Raw genomic sequence first — 7,259 nt, forward strand, 5'->3', positions numbered from 1 at the left:
GAAACAGAAAGGCTAAATAATTGCCCAAATCCATAACTAGGAAGTAGAGTCTCTGCACAAATGCATTAAACCCCTGCTGACTTGCTGGCAGGGAGCCAGATGCAAGGCAGGATCCTGTTTATCTTTGTATCCCCAGGACCAGCTCTGTCCGGCTCTCATCTTGGTATCACCACATACTCTCTTTGGAGAGGGTGCTCAGTCAACTGTCTGAATAGTGCTTAGTTTTTTCCTTAGCAACCAGAGACTTTGTAGGGTTTTTTTATACAAATGATCAGGGTAGAGAACATGCTGGGCAGAGAATCAATGCATTTCTCTCTCCCAGTGTCCAACTGTAGCTGAAACAAAGCTATCAGCAGGTGTTCTAGGTCCCATTGTTTTCTGCTAAACTTCAGCTTTCAATTTACCTGCCTGTAGACTTTCTCCAGACTGTTCTGTCCTTTTTCTGCATATCAACAATCCTATCATTTGTTGCCAAACTTGGAGTCAGACTGCGTAGGTTTGAATTCTGATATAACCACTTGCTGTCCGTGTGACCTTTGGCAAGCCTCTTAACCTCGATGCCTCAGTTTCCTCATCCATAGAATGGGGATGATAAAAGTACTTAGCTCTTGGGGTTCTAGTGCGAATTAAATGAGATATTGTAAAAAGCTGCTTACAGTCTCTTAATGAGTACAATGAGCTTGTTAAATATAATTCTTTGACTTCTCAAGCAAACAACTAGGGATATAGTATCCAATATTATTAAATGAGTAAAGTCTACCACCATTTATCCACTATTAAACCAAGATTATCTCATTGAAAGCCACCCTACCTTTCCAGGAGAGAAAAAAGGAAAGATTCAGGGATTAGTAACTTGCCCAAGATCACCTAACTAATAAGTAACAGAACTGGTATTTGAACATAACTCCAAGACTATGTGATAACACTATTAGCTTTGCACAAGGCCATGTGGTAAGATTTTATGTACATTATTTCATCTAATATTCCTTGCACCTCTGTCAAGTAGGTACTCTTTGTGCCCATTTTGCAGATGAGGAAATTGAAGTTGGAGGATTTGAGGAACTTGCCCAAATTACACAGCCAGTAAGGGGCAGAGCATGCATCTGAGCAAGGCAATTGACTACAGAACCTGTACTCACATATCACACCTGAAAAAAATATTAACTATTAGTTTAAACCACAGAACTCTTGTATTACGCTAATGGAGTAACCACTACAGCATAAAAACTCAGTTTCAGTTGTAATGAATTATAAACCTACTATGTGCCTAGCTTTACTAGACTCTGGAAAATACCAAAGTAGAGATAAGTACAGTTTCCTAGGGAGCAAGAGCCCTTCCCTGGCTGTGCCACCCTCTTTCACCCATTTCTGTCTTTGTGTGTGTCTTTCCCTCAGATGGATGGAACCCACATCTTCATGCTAGTACCTGACATTTGGTGAGGATTTGCCATGTGCTAGGCACTCTTTAATCCTTACAATAGCCCTATGCAGTGCAGGGACTTGTATTAAATCCATGTTATAGAAAAAGAAGACAATCAAGGTTAGATTATTTGCCCAAGGTCACAGAGTGGGAATTAAAGGTCTGTGTCTCTAGACCCTGAACTCTTAACCTCTATCCTCACTTCCTCATCCCCTAAGCATCCAGAATGGCTTCTCTCCCAAGCAGAGCCAGCACCTTGAGCATTCCATCATGATAATTAGCATTCTGATGTGATTATTTTTCAGTTGATATTCATCTAACCTATTAGTTGGGCAATCTTCAAGGAGTAGGACCATATATGTAAGCTCAGTGCCTAGTACTGTGCCTGGCACATTGCAAACACGGGTTGACGACTTTATTTTCCTGTGTTCTATTACCTTGATTTCTGCTTTGATCTTTATTATTTTATTCTGTTTTACTTTAAGTTTAGTTTGCTCTTCTTTTCCTAGTTTCCTAAAGTAGAAGCTGAGGTCATTGATTTGAGACCTTTCTTTTTTTCCCTAATATAGGCATTTAGTGCTATAAGTTTCCTCCAAATACTGTTTTAACAATATCCCACAAACTCTTGTATGTTGTGTTTTCATTTTAATTCAGTTCAAAATACTTCCAAATTCTTCAAATTCCTTTTTGATTTCGTATTTGACCTATGGACTACTTAAGAAGTGTGTTTGTTTTTAAATATTTGGGAGTTTTCCAAAGGTCTTTCTGTCATTGGTTTCTACTTTAATTCCATTGTGGTCAAAGAATATACTTCATATGACTTGAATTCTTTTAAATTTCCTGAGATTTGTTCTATGACCCAGAATATGGTCTATTTTGGTAAATGTTTCATGTGCACTTGAAAAGAATGTGTGTTTTAATATTATTGGAAGAAAGCAAGGTGGAGTGTGAAGCAAGGTAAAATGTTCTATAAATGTCAGTTAGTTCAAATTGATTGAAAGTGTTGTTCAAGTTTACTATATCCTTGCTGGTTTTCTGCCATGTTCTATCAATTATTGAGAGTAGGGTATTGAAATCTCCAGCTATAGTTGTGGATTTGTCTGTTTTTTCTAGAAGTTCTATCAGTTTTTGCTTCACATATTTTGAAGCTCTGTTATTAGTTGCGTATATGTTTAGGATTGTGCATTTTGATCGACTCCTTTATCATTATGAAATTACCTTCATCTCAGTAATATTCTTTGCTCTGAAAGCTACTTTGTCTGCTATTAATATAGCTGCTCCAGCTTTCTTTTACTAGTGTCCACAGTATGTCTTTTTCTATCCATTCATTTGTGTATTTATATTTAAAGTGCACTTCTTGGGGCCGGCCCCATGGTGTAGTGGTTAAGTGCGCGCGCTCCGCTGCTGGCGGCCCAGGTTCAGATCCCAGGTGCACACTGATGCACTGCTTGTCAGGCCATGCTGTGGCAGCGTTCCATATAAAGTGGAGGAAGGGGCCGGCCCCGTGGCTTAGTGGTTAAGTGCTCGCACTCCGATGCTGGCGGCCCGGTTTCGGATCCCAGGCACACACCGACGCACCGCTTCTCTGGCCATGCTGAGGCCGCGTCCCACATACAGCAACTAGAAGGATGTGCAGCTATGACATACAACTATCTACTGGGGCTTTGGGGGGAAAAATAAATAAATAAATAAAATTATAAAGTGGAGGAAGATGGGCACAGATGTTAGCCCAGGGCCAGTCTTCCTTAGCAGAAAAAGAGGAGGATTGGCATGGATGTTAGCTCAGGGCTGATCTTCCTCAGCAAAAAAAAAGAAAAGTGCACTTCTTGTAGGTAGTGTATGGTTGGGTTTTGCTTTTTTGAAGAAGAAAAAGAAGATGGGCTCTGAGCTAACATCTGTTGCCAATCTTCCTCTTTTTTGTTTTTCTCCCCAAAGCCCCAGTTCATAGTTGTATATCCTAGTTGTAGGTGCTTCTAGTTTCTTCTGTGTGGGATGCTGCCTCAGCATGGCTTGATGAGCGGTGAGTAGGTCTGCACCCAGGATCCGAACTGGCGAACCCCAGGCTGCCGAAGTAGAATGCACGAACTTAACTGCTATGCCACCAGGCCGGCCCATGCTTTTTAAAATTTATTTGACAATCTCTTCCTCTTAATTGGAGTGTTTAGATCTTTGTTTGTTTGTATGTCTGTGAGGAAGATTGGCCCTGGGCCAATAAGTGTTTGGCCTTCGGCTTGATAAGTGATGTGTAGGTCCACGTCAGGGATCCGAACCTGTGAACCCCGGGCTGCCAAAGTGGAGTGTGCAAACTTAACCACTACGCCACTGGGCTGGCCCCTATTTTTATATGATTAATGTGCTTAGGTTTGAGTCTTATTAATTTATAATATTTTTTTAAATTTTTTTTTTTTTTTTTTTTGTGAGGAGATCAGCCCTGTGCTAACATCTGCCAATCCTCCTCTTTTTTTTTATGCTGAGGAAGACTGGCCCTGGGCTAACATCTGTGCCCATCTTCCTCCAGTTTATATGGGACACCGCCACAGCATGGCTTGCCAAGCAGTGCGTCAGTGCGCAGCTGGGATCCGACCTGGCGAACTCCAGGCCGCGGCAGCGGAGTGCGCGCACTTAACCGCTTGCACCACCGGGCCGGCCCCGAGTCTTATCTTGATATATGTTTTCTTTTCTTTTTGTCCTTTTTTTTTTTTTGCTGAGAAAGATTCACCCTGAGCTAACATCTGTGCCAGTCTTACTCTATTTTTCAGTATGTGGGCTGCCAGCGCAGCGTGGCTGCTAACAGAGCGGAGTAGGTCCACGCCCGGGAACCAAACCCGGGCCTCTGAAGTGGAGTACACTGAACTTTAACCACTAGGCCACCAGGGCTGGCCCCTTGATATATGTTTTCTATTTGTCTCATCTATTCTTTGTTCCTTTTGTCCTCTTCTTCTACCTTTTAAAAAAAAAAAATTGAGTATCTTTTTCTGATTCCGTCTTATCGTCTTTGTTGGCTTACTAGCCATGACTTTGTTTTGTTATTTTTGTGGTTGCTTTAGGATTTATAGTATACATCTTTAACTTATCAAAGTCTACATTCAATTGATATTATATCACTTCACTTATTATGGTATAACAATCTTATATTTCTCACCCCACAGTCTTTATTATTGTATTTTATTTTTATATGTTATAAAACCCACAATACATTATTATTTTTGTTTAAACAGACAATTAGAAAAAATGTTTTAGGGCCGGCCCTGTGGCTTAGCGGTTAAGTGCGTGCGCTCTGCTGCTGGTGGCCCGGTTTCGGATCCCGGGCACGCACCGACGCACCGCTTCTCCGGCCACGCTGAGGCCGCGTCCCACGTACAGCAACTAGAAGGATGTGCAACTATGACATACAACTATCTACTGGGGCTTTGGGGGAAAAAATAAATAAATAAAATTATAAAAGAAAAAAAAAAAAAGAAAAAAATGTTTTATACTTACCCATGTAGTTACATTTCCAGTGCTCTTCATTCCTTTGTGTAGATTCAGATTCTCATCTGGTATCACTTTCCTCTGCCCAAAAATCTTGCTTTAACATTTCTTTTACTATGGGTCTGTTGGTGATTTGTGTGTGTGTGTGTGATTAATTCTTTCGGCTTCTTATGTCTGAAAATACCTTAATTTCACCATCATTATTTGAAAGATGTTTTTGCTGGATATACTTTACTAGCTGTAGTTTTGCTGGAATACTTTAGAGATGTTGCTCCATTGGCTTTTTTTTTTTTTTTTGGTGAGGAAGATTGTCCCTGAGCTAATATCTGTGCCAGTCTTCTTTTTTTTTTTTGTGAGGAAGAGTAGCCCTGAGCTAACATCCAATGCCAATCCTCCTCTTTTTGCTGAGGAAGATTGGCCCTGGGCTAACATCTGTGCCCATCTTCCTCTACCTTATATGGGACACCGCCACAGCATGGCTTGACAAGTGGTGCATCAGTGCACGCCTGGGACCAGAACCCGTGAACCCTGGGCCGCCAAAGCAGAGCGCACGCACTTAACCGTTATGCCACTGCGCCGGCCCCTGTGCCAGTCTTCTTCCATTTTATATGTGGGACACCACCACAGCATGGCTTGATGAGCGGTGTGAAGGTCCACGCCTGGGATCCGAACCCACAAACCTCCAGGTCACCGAAGCAGAGCACATGAACTTAACCACTATGCCATCAAGCAGGCCCCGCCATTGTCTTCCTGTTTGCATTGTATCCTTATCTTTGTTCCTCTGTACATAACATGTTGCATTGTATCCTTGTCTTCTTCCTCAGTACATAACATCTTTTTTCTGACTGCTTTTAAGATTTTCTATCATTGCTTTTAAGCAGTTTGATTTTGATGTACTTGCACTTGGAGTTCCTTGAGCTTGGATTTTGTATTAGTGAGGGTTCTCCAGAGAAACAGAACCAACAGGATGTGTGTGTAGATAGATAGATAGATAGGGATTTATTTTAAGGAACTGGCTTATGTGGTTGTAGGGGCTGTCAAGTCTGAAATCTGTAGGGCAGGTTGGCAAGCTGGAAATCTCAGCAAGAGCTGATGTTGCAGTCTTGAGCCCAGAGGTAGTCTTGGCAGAATTCCTTCTCTTAAGGCCTTTGACTGACTGGATGAGGCCCACCTAGAGTATAGAAGGTAATCTGCTTTCCTCAAAGTCTACTGATTTAAACGTTATTGTATCTAAAAAATACCTTCACAGCAACATCTAAACTGATGTTTGACCAAACACCTGGGCACCATAGCCTAGCCAAGTTGACACAAATAAACCATCACAGATGTGTAGGTTTACAGTTGGGACATTTGTTAGCCATTATTTCTTCATATATTTTCTGTCCCCAGCTCCTCCTTGTTTTCAGGTTCTCCAATTACCTGTATATTTGGCCACTTAAAGTTATTCCATAGCTCACTAATGCCATTTTCACTTTTTTAAAATTCTTTTTTCTCTCTGTGTTTCATTTTGGGTAGTTTCTATTGCTACGCCATTAAGTTCACTAATCATTGCTTTTGCAATATCTAATCTATTGTTATTCCCATCCAGTGTATTTGTCATTTTAGATATTGTCAAGAAGTTCACTTTGGGTCTTTTTATATCTTCCATGTGTCTACTTAAATTTTGAACTTATGGAATATAGTTTAATAACTTTTAATGTCCTTCTAACTCTATCATCTGTGTCCGTTCTGGGTCAGGTTCAATTGACTGTTCGCCTTACTATGGTCTGTGTTCAAAAAATAAAACAATAATAGAGTATGAAAAAAATTAAAATAGATATTTAGGTTCAGAGAAGGAAAAGATAAGTGGGGCAAAGGAAGGCTTCACAGAGATGAGGACTGAATTGAGCCTTAATATATATCAAGATTTCAGATAGGCAGGAAGGAAGGCACCTGGTAGGGAGAACTGCCTAGATAAAGGTGAGAAGGTAGGAAGGAGGATAAGGGGGAAATGGGAAATCAACAGCCTGGGGCACTGGCCATCTGTGCTCCAAGCACAGCACTGAAGAAATGCCTAAGCAGCACAAGGTCTCACAGCCATGATTTAGAGAGTTTAACCTGGGGATCTAGGTGGAATGAAATGGAAGGGAGGGGATGAGAGGTGGGAACAGAGGCCAAGAGGGTGGTGCTTTAGACCAGAGGGGCAGAAATAGAAACATGAAGAGGAAAGGAGAGGGAAGAACCAGAAAATTTAAGGTTTGAATCTGTACTTCTCAGAGTACCTTAACCTTGGCTTGAAGGATGAAGTTGGAGTCTAGATCGTGGGAAACAAGTTTTATTTTGGGTGTTGGGTCTTCTGGGTGGTGATGTAAGACTGAAAGGTAGGGTG

The sequence above is a fragment of the Diceros bicornis genome, chromosome 13 (genome assembly GCF_020826845.1).
Source record: "Diceros bicornis minor isolate mBicDic1 chromosome 13, mDicBic1.mat.cur, whole genome shotgun sequence".
NCBI lineage: Eukaryota > Metazoa > Chordata > Mammalia > Perissodactyla > Rhinocerotidae > Diceros > Diceros bicornis.